We start from the raw sequence: 17,164 nt of genomic DNA on the forward strand, positions 1-17,164 counted from the left end.
TGTGGTGGACACCTGGAATGCACTTCCAGAGGACGTAATAGGACAGAGTACGGTACTGAATTTCAAGAAAGGATTGGACAAATTCCTGCTGGAAAAAGGGATAGAGGGGTATAGATAGGGAGCTACTGCGCAGGTCCTGGACCTGTTGGGCTGCCGCGTGAGCGGACTGCTGGGCATGATGGACCTCGGGTCTGACCCAGTGGAGGCATTGCTTATGTTCTTATGTATGCAGGTAAATTAGGGAAATCCCTTTTCTTCAAATTCACTGAGCTTTGGAATAACCTCCCTGCCCTGCTGCGGAACCTAGGCTCATTCCAATTATTCCAAAAGCATCTGAAAACCTGGCTTTTCTCCAAAACGTAAAGCTATCTATTTAAAATGTTCAAATGTATTTTTATTGAGCTCAAATGGGAACACAAAACAGTGCAAAGAGAACAGCAAACAAGCTCAAGGTACATCAATAATCTTCAACATACAGGTAGTCAACACCCCAAACTAACTCCCCCCCCCCGTTCCCTCGGTCCTCCTTCCAAAGAAATACAGTTAATATACAAGAGTAGTACCACAAAAAAGAGAACAGTATACAAAAAAGAAAATAATTATAACAGTAGAAAAAGCATCAACAATTAAGCAAGCGGCTATGTGCCAAAGGCGTCATAGTATTCCAAAAAGGTTCTCAAGTGTATTGAAAAGAGCGCCCTGAGCGAGCGGAGAAGTCAGAAACATCTCACCGCTCCCATAACAGCAGAGTAATCATCTGGCACCGCCAAAGAGAATAATCTGGCGCCTCGCTATCAAGCCATTTAAGCAAGATGCATTTCAATGCAATAAGAATTGTCCATTTAAGGAAAGCTGCAGTCCCCCGTGTACAAGGGGAATAGTGGGGGACAGCTCCAAATAATACCAAAGGAGAGGGACGTATATTTATGGTCCAAATGCGCTCCACAAAGAGAAAAATAACATCCCAAAAGGAGCAAACACTAGGGCAAGTCCAAAACATATGTCCCAAACCTGCCTCAGACGTCTGGCATCTCGGACAGGCAGCTGATTCCCTAAATCTAGAAAGATGAGCCCTTTTAGGAGAAATGTACAATCGAAGGACCAATTTATAATGTTGTTCCCAAAAAACAGTGTATTTACGAAAAGTAGACAACCAGCGAACAGCTTGCAAAATCACATCTCCAGATATGTCCACCTATCTATTTAAAATGTAAAGCTAGCTATCCTCTTCATAACCTCTAATTTCTTATTATGTCCTTCCCTCGTTTATTGAATTACCTGTAAACCGTGTCAAGTTCTATCTTTATAGAGATGATGTGGTATACAAACTTAAGGTTTAGTTTAGTTTAAAAATGTTACAGCTGGATGGGTTTATCTTCAAGTATTCCCTGTTTTGAGCATTTTCAAGTTTCTTTCTTTATGTATGAGTGAACTTATTATTTCTGTCATATACCGAAGTCCTTGGTACGCACCATGGACTAGCAATTGGGATACTTAATTTCATAACTGTTATTTCATTTCAGTGGCTATTTTTTCAGATGTCCCAGAAAAAAAGCCACCACATAGGATGGAGTTGGTAAAGGTGGCTACTAAAATGGTCAGTGGACTTCATCATAAAGGATATAGGGACAGAATTAAAGATCTCAGTACTATAGAAGAAAAGCAGAAGACAGGAGATATGCTTGTTGTTTTGAATAGTATTCACTGCCTGTAACTTTAAGATATGACATTGTGACCCTGGACTCTAGAGTTGTGTAATACTGTAGTGCTCTCTAAGCATGCTGGGCTACCAGCTCCCTTTCTCTTCCTCTCCCTCTCCCTGAGCTGAGAGCATGGCAGCCAGGAGTTCTCTGATTTACCACTACTACTAATTTACCACTGAAAGGCATCCGCACAGTACATTTTGACATTTATAGACGGTCCCTTCTTGGAAGAGCTTACAATTAACTTGGACAGACAAACATGACATATAGGGTTTAGGATGCAGAACCCAAGGTAAGAGGACTTAGGAGTCAAAAGCACTCTCAAAGAGGTGGGCTTTTAACTGGCCCTGAGCCTAGAGTACACTGATTGAGGGTGTACTCCGGTAGCACAGGCTACAATTAGTAACATAATAAATGATGGCAGATGAAGACATGAATGGTCCATTCAATCTGCTCAACAGTTACACTCATTATAAATTGAATCATCATTTTGAAGAAGTTGAGCTCAGAGTGCATTGTAGCTTGACAGAGTTGAGCTTGAAACCCCTGATGCAACCACAGGTGAAATAGGGAATCTTTGTTGGGTAGAGTGAAACTTTAGTGTGTGGTAAAGCAGGAGGGGAAGTGCACCCCAAGGAGAGAATGAAAAATTTGGTGAGTGGTGAAGCCACAGAGGAATAATAATAACTTTATTCTTTAATACCAAAAGTTATAGGTGGTTTACACTAAAAAGAGTTGGCCAATCAGCGAAATACAATAATACAGTAAAAAATAAAAATATTTGTAAAATAGAATTTCAATAATAAAACTCTCATTAAGTAATAAACTTATTGAACAAAGTGGTCTTAATTAATTTCCGAAAACAGCAATAGGATAACATAGCTTGCTGAATACATTTACCTAACCAAGATTGTTGCCTACCAGCTTGAAATGCTAGGGGCCTATCTAAGAAGGTCTTATATCTACACCCATTAATTTTTGGATAAGCAAATAAGTAGAAGTTTCTAGTTTCTTTTGATGGTCTATGCAACACAAAATGAGGAAAAAGGTAATCCCGATATCAGCTTAAAGCAGATACAGGAAAATTTGAATAATACTCTTGCCTCCAAAGGCAGCCAATGAAGTAAGCGATAATATAGACTAATATGGTCATTCTTTTTTAAACCAAAAATCAATCGAACAGCTGTATTCTGAATTACCCTTAATTTCCTTAGAATTTTTTTGGGTGCTCCTAAACAGATGATTTTACAATAGTCTTAAATGGATAAAACTAATGCCTGCACCAATAGTCTGAACGATAAAGGATCAAAATATTATTTATGGTTCTTAATTTCCACAATGTAAAAAAGCATTTTTGTACCACTAAGGGCTCCTTTTACAAAGGTGTGCGTTTTTAGCGCACCCACTGGATTAGCGAGCGCTACCCGAAAAACTACCGCCTGCTCAAGAGGAGGCGGCAGGAGCTAGCGCGCGCTAAAACCGCTAGCACACCTTTGTAAAAGGAGCCCTAAGTTCGTGTGTTCTGCTAGTGTTAAATGTCGGTCTATTGCGACTCCCAGAATTTTGATAGATTTAATAATCGGGTAGTCATGAACATTAAGATGAAGCAATTAGTTTGTTATTTTGTCGTTGGGACTAGACAAGAAAAGTTTGGTCTTTTCCGTATTGAGTTTCAGTTTGAAATTAATTGTCCACTAACCCTGAATAGGTGTTGGATTGAGAACACAGCTAAGTTTACATTTATTCACCATCTATAATGTCCATATGAACTACAGTAGTAACATTTCAGTGTGAGACTTCTATGACATATATATAGAGTAACTGAAGCTCTGAAATTAATGGATTAAATTGAAATATTGGAAGAGTAAAGTTGAAGGAAACTTTAAATGGGGTTTTGTTTTTTTTTTAGACGCATGAAGTTTAACTTAGGTTTTTTTCTCCACTTTTTTTTTTCCTCTTCCACTTTTATAGGAGCAAAGGTACTCCATATTGGTGCTTAAGCACATTCTTTGTTGATTTCGGTTTTGCAAATGTGCTTTCTCTTTTTCTAATGTGGTATGATTTCAATTACTCCAACATTGACTGGATAAATGTAAAAACATACCCCCTCTTTTACAAAACTGTGATAGCAGTTTCTAGCGTAGGGAACTAAGTTGAATGGCCTGCACTACTCCCGATGCTCACTGATTTCCTATGAGCGTCGGGAGCAGTGCAGGCCATTCAGCATGGCCCTCTGCGCTACAAACTGCTAGCGCAGTTTAATAGAAGAGGGGGATAGTAACAGTAAATGATGTCAGATAAAAACCTGAATGGTCCATCCAGTCTGCCCAACCGTACACACGCTATAAATTAATAATTTAATTTAAATGGTCCTTTTCCTTAAGATTATTTCTGGGCCAGAAACCCAGAACTTTGCCCTGCTCTGCTCTCTTTCCTTTAATTATATTGTAGTTCTCCCTTTCTCTTGTACCAGTTTGTTTTTGTTCCATCTGTCTTGTTGTCCTGATTGTTGTTTTATTACAGCCGTTTTTGGCTATTATTTGTTCTCCCTTAGATTTTATTGTACAACCACCTTGAAATTTATAAGGCAGTATAACAAATTCTTAATAAACTTGGAAACTTAGGGCATCTTCTATCATACTGCGCTAGCAGTTTGTAGTGCGATGAGCCGCGCTGAATGTCCTGTGCTGCTCCTGACACTCATAGAGTTCCTATGAGCATCGGGAGCAGCGCGGCTCTCTGCTAAAAACTGCTAGTGCAGTTTGATAGAAGAGGCCCTTAGTGTGCATAGGTTTTATTTACTGGAGTCTCCATCAAAGCTCACTCCAGCCCATCTAAACCATCCCAGCCATCGAAGCCCTCACCAGCATGTCCTCAACTGAAAGGCCATATAAAAGACACAGACTGTGCAAGGCTGCCCAGTACAGGCCTTAGTTCATAAGAACAAAAGAATTGCCGCTGCAGGGTCAGACCAGGGGTCCATTGTGCCCATCAGTCCGCTCACGCGGCAGCCTCTAGGTCAAAGACCAGTGCTCTAAATGAACCCAGTCTCACCTGTGTACTTTCCAGTTGAGCAGGAACTTGTCTAACTTTGTCTTGAATCTCTGAAGGGTGTTTTCCCCTATGACAGACTCCAGGAGAGCGTTCCAGTTTTCCACCACTCTCTGGGTGAAGAAAAACTTCCTTACATTTTATGGAATTTATCCCCTTTTAATTTTAAAGAGTGCCCTCTCGTTCTCCCTTCCTTGGAGAGGGTCAACAACCTGTCTTTATCTACTAAGTCTATTCCCTTCAGTTTCTTGAATGTTTCGATCATGTCCCCTCTCAATCTCCTCTTTTCGAGGGAGAAGAAGCCCAGTTTCCTTAATCTCTCACTGTATAGCAACTCCTCCAGCCCCTTAACCATTTTAGTTGCTCTTCTCTGGACTCTTTCAAGTAGTACCGCATCCTTCTTCATGTACGGCGACCAGTGCTGGATGCAGTACTCCAGGTGAGGGTGCACCATGGCCCGGTACAGCGGCATGATAACCTTCTCCAATCTGTTCCTTCAATATACAGTATACCCATTATTTTCTGATTAGAGATCCTGTGTGTTCATCTCACACTTGATTGAACTCTGTCACCATTTTCCTCTCCACCTCCTCCCTCGGGAGCGCATTTCATGCACTGACCACCCTCTCCATAAAGAAGAATTTCTTAACATTACTCCTGAGTCTACCACCCCCAACCTCAAATTATGCCTTCTGGTTTTACCATTTTTCATCATGTTATATCAGAGAGTGCCAGGGAGGTAAAATTCCTAGACGTAAAAAATCACTGCTTCTTGGAGCAACTAGTCCAGGAACTGACAAGATGGGTAGCTATTTTAGATTTGATTCTTAGTGGAATGAAGGACGTACTACAAAAGGTAATTGTGTTGGGTCCACTGCGAAACAATGATCATAGCGTGATCAAATTTGAGCAGATATTTGGAATGATATTGTTTCCCTTTTTTTAATGTAATACACTTAGAAGTTATGATTGGCGTTTTATCAAAATTTTAATAAACTTGGCTAAAGAAATCTACTATAGCGGCATTTAATTTTCGAAAAGGGCAACTACGATAAAATAAGGAAAATAAAAAGAAGCTAAAAGGATCGGTGGCAAAGATTAGGACTGCAAACCAGGCATGGATTTATTTAAAAATAGCATCGTGGAAGCCCAGACCAGATGTATTCCATGTATTCCATGTATTAATAAAGGTGGAAAGAAGAGGAAACGAGAGCTGGCATGGTTAAAAGGTGACGTGAAAGAGGCAATTAGAGCCAAAAATATTCTTTAAATGGGAAAAGGATCCAAATGAAGAAAATAAGAGACATAAAAGCACTGGCGAGTTAAATAAGAACATAAGAATAGCCTTACTGGGTCAGACCAATGAGGGAGGGTCCAAGCACCCCCACAGAAAGCTGCAACCATTTTGAACTAAAAATATTAAAAGATATTTCTACTGTGTTTGCCCAAGAGAATAACTTTTGCTCAAACAGAGAACATAGCTATACAGAGAAATCATGTGCACATCAGCAACTGTTGAATCAGCACCTTGTGCCACAAGCAACCATTGGAACAGCAACTGCCAGATGAAGGAAAGCCACAGCGAACAGTAAGTACCCTCAAAATATGGGTACAGGAACAGGCTTTAAACTAAGAAGAAGGGGAAAGCCGACAGTCAACCAAGCATCGACGATTCAGAAGAAGGTATCCCGTGAAGATACCGAGGGGAAAAAAGGCTGGGAAGAAACAATGGACAAATTACAGGAGTTGACTAACCCAGAAGAGGAGGTTAGAAGATTGTAACAAAAGAGAAGAAACTAAAGACCGAAGCACTGGGAAAGGAAATGAAGACAAGAAAATACCAGGATCTAAATTGCATATATACTAATGCAAGGAGCCTAAGAAACAAAATGGGGGAATTAGAAGCCATGTTCAATGCAGAGGACATAGACATCATTGGAGTCTCTGAAACGTGGTGGAATGAAGAAAACAAATGGGATACAGCACTTCCGGGGTACAAGCTCTATCGCCAGGACAGGTCAGGACAGAAAGGAGGTGGAATAGCCCTATATATAAAAGAAAGCATACAATCGACAAAAATGGACACAGCTGGAATCGCTATGGGTTAAAATACCGGGATATAAAGGGCCTGAAATAAAGATGGGCCTATACTATCGTCCACCCAGGCAAACCGGAGATATCGATGAAGAAATGGAAGCCGAGATGAAGCAAGAATGCAAAAGCAGTAACACGGTTATTATGGGAGAATTCAACTACCCCAGGATAGACTGGAGTCTTGGAAGCTCAAAATGCACCAGGGAGACAGAATTCCTGGAGGCTATACAAGATTGTTTCATGGAGCAGCTTCTTAGAGAACCAACGAGAGTAAATGCCACTCTGGATCTAATCCTAAATGGGTTAAGGGGACCTGCAAAGGAAGTAGAGGTAGTGGGACCGTTGGGAAACAGCTATCATAATATGATCAAGTTAAAGGTTGAGGTAGGAATACCGAAAGGAAAGAGAACTATAGCGACAACTTTCAACTTCAGGAAAGGAAACTACGAAGCAATGAGGGAAATGGTAAGGAAGAAACTTAGGAACACTTCCAAAAAAATGGCAAACAGTAGAACATGCCTGGTCTTTTCTCAAGAACACGGTGAGCGAGGCACAAAATCTGTATATCCCCAGATTCAGAAAGGGGTGCAAAAAGAGTCGAATAAAAGATCCGGCGTGGATAACTAAAATAGTGAAGGAAGCGATAGGCAATAAGAAAAATTCATTCAGGAAATGGAAAAAGGACAAAACTGAAGGGAACTGGAAAGAGCACAGGAAGTATCAAAAAGAATGTCACCGAGTGGTTCGAAAAGCCAAAAGAGAGTATGAAGAGAGACTAGCCAGGGAAGCACGAAATTTCAAACCATTCTTTAAATATGTTAAAGGGAAGAAACCGGCTAGGGAGGAGGTGGGACCGCTGGACGACGGAGACAGGAAGGGAGTGGTGAAGGAGGAGAAAGAAGTGGCAGAAAGACTTAACATGTTCTTTTCGTCTGAATTTACAACATACCGGAACCTGAGCAATTCTTCAATGGAAATCAAGCAGAAAAATTAACATCCATGGAAGTGAGCCTTGAAGATATACGCAGGCAGATAGAAAAACTAAAAACTGACAAATCCCCGGGTCCGGACGGAATCCATCCAAGGGTTCTGAAGGAATTAAAGGAGGAGATAGCGGAACTACTGCAGCAAATTTGCAATCTATTCCTGAAAACAGGCATGATCCCGGAGGACTGGAAGATAGCCAACGTTACGCTCATCTTTAAAAAGGGATCAAGAGGTGACCCGGGAAACTACAGACCGGTGAGTCTGACCTCGGTTCCGGGGAAAATGGCGGATGCACTGATAAAAGAAAACATCGATGAACATTTTGAAAGAAACGAACTTCTGATAACCAGCCAACATGGTTTCTGCAAGGGGAGATCGTGCCTAACGAACTTATTGCACTTCTTCGAAGGAATTAACAAACAGATGGACAAAGGAGACCCCATAGACATCATATATCTAGATTTCCAAAAAGCCTTTGACAAGGTGCCCCATTCCGGAACGCCTATTCCGGAAACTGAAGAACCATGGGGTGGAAGGAGACGTACATAGATGGATCAGAAACTGGTTGGCGGGTAGGAGTGAAGGACCACTACTCGGACTGGAGGAGGGTCACGAATGGGGTCCCGCAGGGCTCGGTGCTCAGGCCGCTGCTATTTAATATAGTCATAAATGATCTAGAAACAGGGACGAAGTGCGAAATAAAATTTGCAGACGACACCAAACTATTTAGTGAAGCTCGGACTAAAGACGACTGCAAAGAATTGCAAAGGGACTTGAACAAACTAGGGGAATGGGCGACGAGATGGCAGATGAAGTTCAACGTTGAGAAATGTAAAGTATTACATGTGGGAAACAGAAACCCAAGGTACAACTATACAATGGGAGGGATGTTATTAAATGAGAGTACCCAAGAAAGGGACTTGGGGGTAATGGTGGACATGACAATGAAGCCGACGGCACAGTGCGCAGCGGCCGCTAAGAAGGCAAACAGAATGCTAGGCATAATCAAGAAGGGTATTACAACCAGAACGAAAGAAGTTATCCTGCCATTGTATCGGGCGATGGTGCGTCCGCATCTGGAGTACTGTGTCCAATATTGGTCGCTGTACCTTAAGAAGGACATAGTAACATAGTAACATAGTAGATGACGGCAGATAAAGACCCGAATGGTCCATCCAGTCTGCCCAACCTGATTCAATTTAAATTATTATTATTTTTTTTCTTCTTAGCTATTTCTGGGCGAGAATCCAAAGCTTTACCCGGTACTGTGCTTGGGTTCCAACTGCTGAAATCTCTGTTAAGACTTACTCCAGCCCATCTATACCCTCCCAGCCATTGAAGCCCTCCCCTGCCCATCCTCCTCCAAACGGCCATGCACAGACACAGACCGTACAAGTCTGCCCAGTAACTGGCCTAGTTCAATCTTTAATATTATTTTCTGATTCTAAATCTTCTGTGTTCATCCCACGCTTTTTTGAACTCAGTCACAGTTTTACTCTCCACCACCTCTCTCGGGAGCGCATTCCAGGCATCCACCACCCTCTCTGTAAAGTAGAATTTCCTAACATTGCCCCTGAATCTACCACCCCTCAACCTCAAATTATGTCCTCTGGTTTTACCATTTTCCTTTCTCTGGAAAAGATTTTGTTCTACGTTAATACCCTTTAAGTATTTGAACGTCTGAATCATATCTCCCCTGTCTCTCCTTTCCTCTAGGGTATACATATTCAGGGCTTCCAGTCTCTCCTCATACGTCTTCTGGCGCAAGCCTCCTATCATTTTCGTCGCCCTCCTCTGGACCGCCTCAAGTCTTCTTACGTCTTTCGCCAGATACGGTCTCCAAAACTGAACACAATACTCCAAGTGGGGCCTCACCAATGACCTGTACAGGGGCATCAACACCTTCTTCCTTCTACTGATTACGCCTCTCTTTATACAGCCCAGAATCCTTCTGGTAGCAGCCACTGCCTTGTCACACTGTTTTTTCGCCTTTAAATCTTCGGACACTATCACCCCAAGGTCCCTCTCCCCGTCCGTGCATATCAGCTTCTCTCCTCCCAGCATATACGATTCCTTCCTATTATTAATCCCCAAATGCATTACTCTGCATTTCTTTGCATTGAATTTTAGTTGCCAGGCATTAGACCATTCCTCTAACTTTTGCAGATCCTTTTTCATATTTTCCACTCCCTCTTCGGTGTCTACTCTGTTACAAATCTTGGTATCATCTGCAAAAAGGCACACTTTTCCTTCTAACCCTTCAGCAATGTCACTTACATACATATTGAACAGGATTGGCCCCAGCACCGAACTCTGAGGGACTCCACTAGTCACCTTTCCTTCCTTCGAGCGACTTCCATTAACCACCACCCTCTGGCGTCTGTCCGACAGCCAGTTTCTGACCCAGTTCACCACTTTGGGTCCTAACTTCAGCCCTTCAAGTTTGTTCAACAGCCTCTTATGAGGGACTGTATCAAAGGCTTTGCTGAAATCCAAGTAAATTACATCTAGCATATGTCCTCGATCCAGCTCTCTGGTCACCCAATCAAAAAATTCAATCAGGTTCGTTTGGCACAATTTACCTTTTGTAAAGCCATGTTGCCTCGGATCCTGTAACCCATTAGATTCAAGGAAATACACTATCCTTTCTTTCAGCAACACTTCCATTATTTTTCCAACAACTGAAGTGAGGCTCACCGGCCTGTAGTTTCCTGCTTCATCCCTGTGACCACTTTTATGAATAGGGACCACATCCGCTCTCCTCCAATCCCCAGGAATCACTCCCGTCTCCAGAGATTTGTTGAACAAGTCTTTAATAGGACTCGCCAGAACCTCTCTGAGCTCCCTTAGTATCCTGGGATGGATCCCGTCTGGTCCCATCGCTTTGTCCACCTTCAGTTTTTCAAGTTGCTCATAAACACCCTCCTCCGTGAACGGCGCAGAATCTACTCCATTTTCTCGTGTAACTTTGCCAGACAATCTCGGTCCTTCGCCAGGATTTTCTTCTGTGAACACAGAACAGAAGTATTTGTTTAGCACATTTGCTTTCTCCTCATCACTCTCCACATATTTGTTCCCAGCATCTTTCAGCCTAGCAATTCCATTTTTTATCCTCCTCCTTTCACTAATATATCTGAAAAAATTTTTATCTCCCTTTTTTACATTTTTAGCCATTTGTTCTTCCGCCTGTGCCTTCGCCAAACGTATCTCTCTCTTGGCTTCTTTCAGTTTCACCCTGTAGTCCTTTCTGCTCTCCTCTTCTTGGGTTTTTTTATATTTCATGAACGCCAACTCTTTCGCCTTTATTTTCTCAGCCACTAGGTTGGAGAACCATATCGGCTTCCTTTTTCTCTTGTTTTTATTGATTTTCTTCACATAAAGGTCCGTAGCCATTTTTATCGCTCCTTTCAGCTTAGACCACTGTCTTTCCACTTCTCTTATGTCCTCCCATCCTAACAGCTCTTTCTTCAGGTACTTTCCCATTGCATTAAAGTCCGTACGTTTGAAATCTAGGACTTTAAGTATCGTGCGGCCGCTCTCCACTTTAGCCGTTATATCAAACCAAACTGTTTGATGATCGCTACTACCCAGGTGAGCACCCACTCGAACATTAGAGATACTTGTCAGCCTAGAGGCCTCTGGGAGATTATATCAATCTGACCCTGGCATGGGAAGGCAGATAGACCCTTAGTGCAGGGAAACTGTTTTAAGTAGCCCTGATTGATATATTTTAAGTTTCAAGTAGCCCTGATTGAATCATGGCTAGCTAAAAGGTGTTAATGCCTGATTAAGAGGGTGCTTAGGACAAGGGTGCACAGATCAAGCCAGAGACTTAATCCCATCAGGTTTCTCACCCTCCTTTGTTAATTAAATTAACCATTGTCTCAAACAGTTTACAAATTCTAAACAGAAAGATACTGGGAGATACAATATTTTCTCTATTGAGAATAAGATTCCAAGGTATAAAAGCCTCCTCTCTGCAACACACAGGTAGCTCTCTTTTTCTATCAAGCTATCGCTCTCTTTTTCTATCAAGCTATCAGGAGAGGGGTCTTGGCTCTCCCTCTCTCTGTCTATACTTCTCTTTATCTATGGAACAACGAAGCTTAGACCATCCCCCTTGTCTCTCCCTCTCTGCCTTTCCCTGAAACTTCACGCTTCCTTCTGGACACTGTATGGCAGGGAAACTGCTCTGCTCTCTATTTAATTGTAATGCTTAATTGTAATGCTTATGAATATTACTTTTCTGTAAGCCTATTTCTATAATATATTCTTTATGCAATCACCTCTGGTGGTGTCTATTATTCTATTTCCTGGTGAGTCATCTGTGAGGGAACTGAACCTGGGACCTGGCGTTTGTCAGTACGCCTTTCACTTAACCCCTACCACCTAATATTGTGGGGGCCACTTTCAAACTGACAACAACCAGAACGAAAAATGTCATCCTGCCGTTGTATTGGACGATCTGGAGTACTGCATCCAATATTGGTCGCCGTACCTTAAGAAGGATATGGCGATACTCGAGAGGGTTCAGAAAAGAGCGATGCAATTGCTGAAAGACTAGAGAAACTGGGGCTCTTTTCCATGGAAAAGCGGAGGCTTAGAGGGGACATGACAGAGACTAACAAGATCATGAAGGGCATAGAGAAAGTAGAGAGGGACAGGTCCTTCAAACTTTCGAAAACTACAAGAACGAGATGGCATTCGGAAAAATTAAGAGAGGATAGATTCAGAACCAATACTAGGAAGTTCTTCTTCACTCAAAGGGTGGTGGACACCTGGAATACGCTTGCAGAGGGTGTGATAGGACAGTGTATTGTATCGGGGTTCAAGAAGGGATTAGATGATTTCCTGAAGGAAAAAGGGATAGAAGGGTAAAGATAGAGGATTACTATACAGGTCCTGGACCTGATGGGCCGCCGCATGAGCGGACTGCTGGGCATGATGGACCTCTGGTCTGACCCAGCAGAGGCACTGCTTATGTTCTTAATCCAATGCACCCACAACTGTTTCCAGGCCCATTATTTCTCTCCCCCCCTCACTCCAGTATATCCCCCTCTGTTTGATCCCCCTCCTCCATGAACTTCAAGAAGGGCCTTTAGAGCAAACTAGGCAGTTGCCCTCAGCCTGTGCTTTAGGAGCCCCCCCCCCTCCCTCCCGAAGGCTGTCATGCTTCCACCTTGTTTCCTCCCTCGTCCAGAGTTCCCCTGGCCTTCCCGGTCTAATTTCAGATGTCCATTACCGTCTCCACCCTCTCCAACCGTCTGCTGCGATGCGTCCCATGCTAAACAGGCTTCCTCTTACCTCCTCATGCCCTCTGCCATGCTCACATCATGCTGCTCGTGCTCATCCACAGAGCATGCTATTCCGCTCTGGTCTCATTTTCACTGGTTTAGCCAGGGCACAATGGACTAATCACAAATGACCACAGAGTACCTAAGGTCATTTGTGATTGGCCTGTTGTGTTGCAGCAGAACCAATGAGAAAAAATCAGGAAGTTTGCCAGCAAACCCGCTACCTGCCCAAAATAGCCCAGTTACAGAAAAAAAATAGCTCAAAAGCCTGCCACCCGCTCAAGCCCTTTATTTCCCGCCATCGGGCTTAAAAACTAGTTAAATTGGGCAGGAAAACTGCCCAACTGGCAACACTATAGGGTTACCAGATTTTCCAAGGAAATTCCAGAACTCCTAGACCCGCCCATTTCCACCCATCCTGCCTTATCACCCCCCCCCCCTGCTCTGGTCGGGCAAGAGGGCTTCCGCCACATATGTGGATGCCCTCCTGCCTGACAGTGATTTGTTGGAAGCTTTTCAAAACCCGAACATGTACGGGGAAATCTTGACCCTAGTGAAGAGGCAGGAGGCAGCTGGCAGCCAGCTCCACCACTCTGCCTAGCAGCAGCTCCTGTTTGGCTGACATTGTGGGAGCTGCACTGCCCCACCACCAGCTGGGCATGCGCACAAGAGCATTGTTAACTGCAACTCTTGTGCACAAGAGCCAGGCAAATTCAGAAAAATGACTTCTCAAAGCATACGATTTGCCTGATATTAGCGCTGAATCTTAGGAATTTTATTCATTTATTTATTCCATACTGTTCTCCCTGTCTGTGGCGGTGGGGCATTGGGGGTCCAAGTGACCTGCCCCAAAATGGAGTATAACAATACAATAATGACACAGTATGGGTACCAGAATAGAAAGAAAAACAAAAAAGACCCCGCCACGCGCGCTCCGGGGCGCTCTCGATGAGCAGCAGAGGCGCCGCCTGAGCAACCCGAGCGCAGTGTGGCAAGATGGCGGCCGGCCACATCCCCTCCCCCCTCCCGGCGCCATTTTGCCCCTCACAGCCACGCCGAGGGAGAGCGCGCCAAGGCCCGAGTCTGCCCATCCCCCGCCTCCCTCACAGCCACCACCACCGGCCGCACGGAGCCGCGCCGCCGACACCTGCCTCCCTCCCTGCCTGCCTCCCTCCCTCTCGGGCCCGGTCGCGGCCTCCCACGGAGCTCAGGGCAGAGACGGCGCGGGAATCGAGTCGGCCTGAAGGCTGTTGCTGCCCCGGGTCTTACCGTACTGGCTTGAGGAGGGGGCGCGGCGGGCTCGATGTAGGCCCGGGGCCGCCCGCCCGCCTCGGCTGCTTCTGTGCTGCTGGGACTGTGTTTTCGGTGGGGCGGAGAGCGGCGAAGGGAGGGGCCGGGCTCGTCTCCGGGACGGGGCCGCCGTCAGCACGTCACGTCAGCGCCCGAGAGCCCAGGAAAACGCGGAAGGGGGACGGGCGGGCAGCAGGCCCCGGCTCGGAGGGGACTGGGGCAAGGACGGGCCCGGGGCCGCCTCGGGCTTCCTTTTGCCTGGCTCGCTGTCGTGAACATAAGAACAGCCTTACTAGGTCCATCTCTAGCCTGCTCTCCCGGTCAATAATACCCGGCAACCATTCCAGCCATAGATCAAGGGCAAGAAGTGGCTTCCCCCATGCATGTCTGTCTCCGCAGCAGACTATGGACCTTGCCAAATCTTTTGTAAAACCAACTACATTAACTGCTCTTACTACTACCACTAATACTTTTCACTTATAGAACGCTGAAAAGTGTACGCAGCGCTGTACATTTTGGCATTTAATAGACGGCTCCTACTCAGATGAGCTTATAATCTAACTTGTATGGACACGGTTAAAGATGCAGAATTCAATGTGAGAGGAGTTAGGAGTTGAAGGCAGTCTCAAAGAGTTGGGCTTTTAACTAGGCCTTCAACACTGCCAGAGATGAGCCCACCGTAGGGATTCAAGCGGCTTGTTCCAAGTGGGATGGAATCTGGAGTTGGCGAGGAAGAGGAAAGGAAACTGCAACGAGAGGGCATAGGATGAAGTTAAGAGGTGATAGGCTCCGGAGTAATCTAAGGAAATACTTTTTTACAGAAAGGGTGATAGATGCATGGAACAGTCTCCTGGAATAGATGGAGACAGAGACTGGGTCTGAATACAAGAGGGCCTGGGATCTCTCAGAGAGAGAAAGATAATGGTTACTGCGGATGGGCAGGCTAGATGAACCATTTGGCCTTTTTCTGCTATCATGTTTCTATGACATCAGCTTGACAGAGCTCATACGGGGAACATAGGGAGAGATAAGTGAAGAGAGAGTGAGGGGCAGCCGAGTGATTGCATTTGTAAGTCAGCAAGAGCAGTTTGAATTGTATTTGAAAATGGATGGAAAGTCGGTGAAGTGTCTTTAGGAGAATAACATGAGACTAGCAGCTCTCATGGAATGAGTCGTGCAGCTGAATTCTGGATGGATTGGAGGGGAGCAAGATGTCTAAGTGGAAGGCCTGACAGTAGCGAGTTGCAGTAGTATAAGAATGAAAATAAAGAGGGCATGGACAAGGGTTTTGATAGTGTGCTCAGAGAGGAAGGGTTGGATTTTGATAATATTATAGAGGAAGAAGTGACAGGTTTTAGTGATATGTTGTCTTTGGGTAGTGAAGGAGAGAGAGGAGTCAAAGATGACCCCAAGATTGCGAGCAGGATGATAAAGAACGGGGAAGGTTGGTTTAGGCAGAAAGATGAGCAGATCCTTTTTAACCATGTTCAGTTTTAGATGGTGGTGAGACATCCAGGTGGCAATGTCAGACAGGCAGGCTGAGACTCTGTCAATGTGTTCCAGAGCTTAACTATTCTTTGAGTGACAGTGTTGGAATAATGGTTCAGGGGTTTCCTCACTTTGAGATCATACATGGTTACATAGAACAAAAGAATAGCATTACTGGCTCAGACCAATGGTCCACCTAGCCCAGTGTCCTCTTTCTACAGTGGCCCATTCAGGTCACAAGTATCTGGCAGAAAACCAAATACCGTGTTTCCCTGAAAATAAGCCCTAGCATCATTTTCGGGATAGGTCTTAATATAAGTCCTACCCCAAAATTAAGCCCTAGTCCCAGGATTTGCTGGCAATTATTCAACCTGGCCGCCCTCGCAGCCGAACTCCTGCTGATCCTCCTTCCCTCCCCACCGACCACGAGTGAGCCATACCTTCAACCGAAGCAACGTGGGGCCGGCAGCACTCTAAACAGGCTGCTTGGCCTTGTCCGTGAGGATTTTACTCTGCCATATTACTGATGATGTCATCAGTAACGCGATAGAGTGAAATCCACGACGGACAAGGCCAAGCAGCCAGTTTAGAGTGCTGCTGGCCCGAAGCTGCTTCGGTTGAAGGTAGGGCTAGCTCACGGTCGACGGGGAGGGAAAGATGGAGGGTTGGCAGGGGTTCAGCTGCGCAGTGGGGGCAGGAGTTGCTCAAGGGTCTGCACAATTGAATGGAGAGACAGGAGGATAGAAGCTGGGCAAACTGCACAGGGGAGGGGAGGAAAGATGCTGCACATGTGGGGGAAAGAGAACTGGGGTGAAGGAGAGGGAGGGAAAAATAATGTGCATTTCGTGAAAATAAGACTGAAACATAGAAAGATGACGGCAGAAAAGGGCTATAGCCCATCAAGTCTGCCCACTCTACTGACCCACCCCTTTAAGTCTACTGACCCCCTTTAAGTCTACTGCAACTCTACTGACCCTTTACGTCTATACCCTATAGACCCTATTCCTTGACTTGACCCTCGTAGGGATCCCACATAGGTATCCCATTTATTCTTAAAGTCTGGGATGCTGCTGGCCTCGATCACCTGCACTGCAAGCTTGTTCCAATGATCAATCACTCTTTCCGTGAAGAAGTACTTCCTGGCGTCTCCATGGAATTTCCCTCCCCTGAGTTTGAGCGGATGCCCTCTTCTGGCCGAGGGTCCTTTGAGAAAGAAACTATCATCTTCCACTTCGATACATCCCGTGATGTACTTAA

At 44.7% G+C, this 17,164-nt stretch overlaps 1 protein-coding gene across 6 annotated transcripts in view; it reads right to left on the reverse strand.

Annotated features, from left to right (window-relative positions):
- ZFX (zinc finger protein X-linked) overlaps positions 1 to 14,733 on the reverse strand; it is a 193,349-nt gene extending 178,616 nt beyond the window's left edge. For 2 of the 6 annotated variants that reach the window (XM_033948100.1, XM_033948102.1), the window contains exon 1: positions 14,399 to 14,663. The gene's annotated coding sequence lies outside the window, so the exon portion shown is untranslated. Of the gene's footprint in view, positions 1 to 13,139; positions 13,159 to 14,398; positions 14,664 to 14,712 lie in introns of those variants that run through there. The other 4 variants (XM_033948097.1, XM_033948099.1, XM_033948096.1 and 1 more) reach the window with 4 other exon arrangements.
- Positions 14,734 to 17,164: the final 2,431 nt, after the last annotated feature.

Source organism: Geotrypetes seraphini, chromosome 6 (genome assembly GCF_902459505.1).
Source record: "Geotrypetes seraphini chromosome 6, aGeoSer1.1, whole genome shotgun sequence".
Taxonomy (NCBI): domain Eukaryota; kingdom Metazoa; phylum Chordata; class Amphibia; order Gymnophiona; family Dermophiidae; genus Geotrypetes; species Geotrypetes seraphini.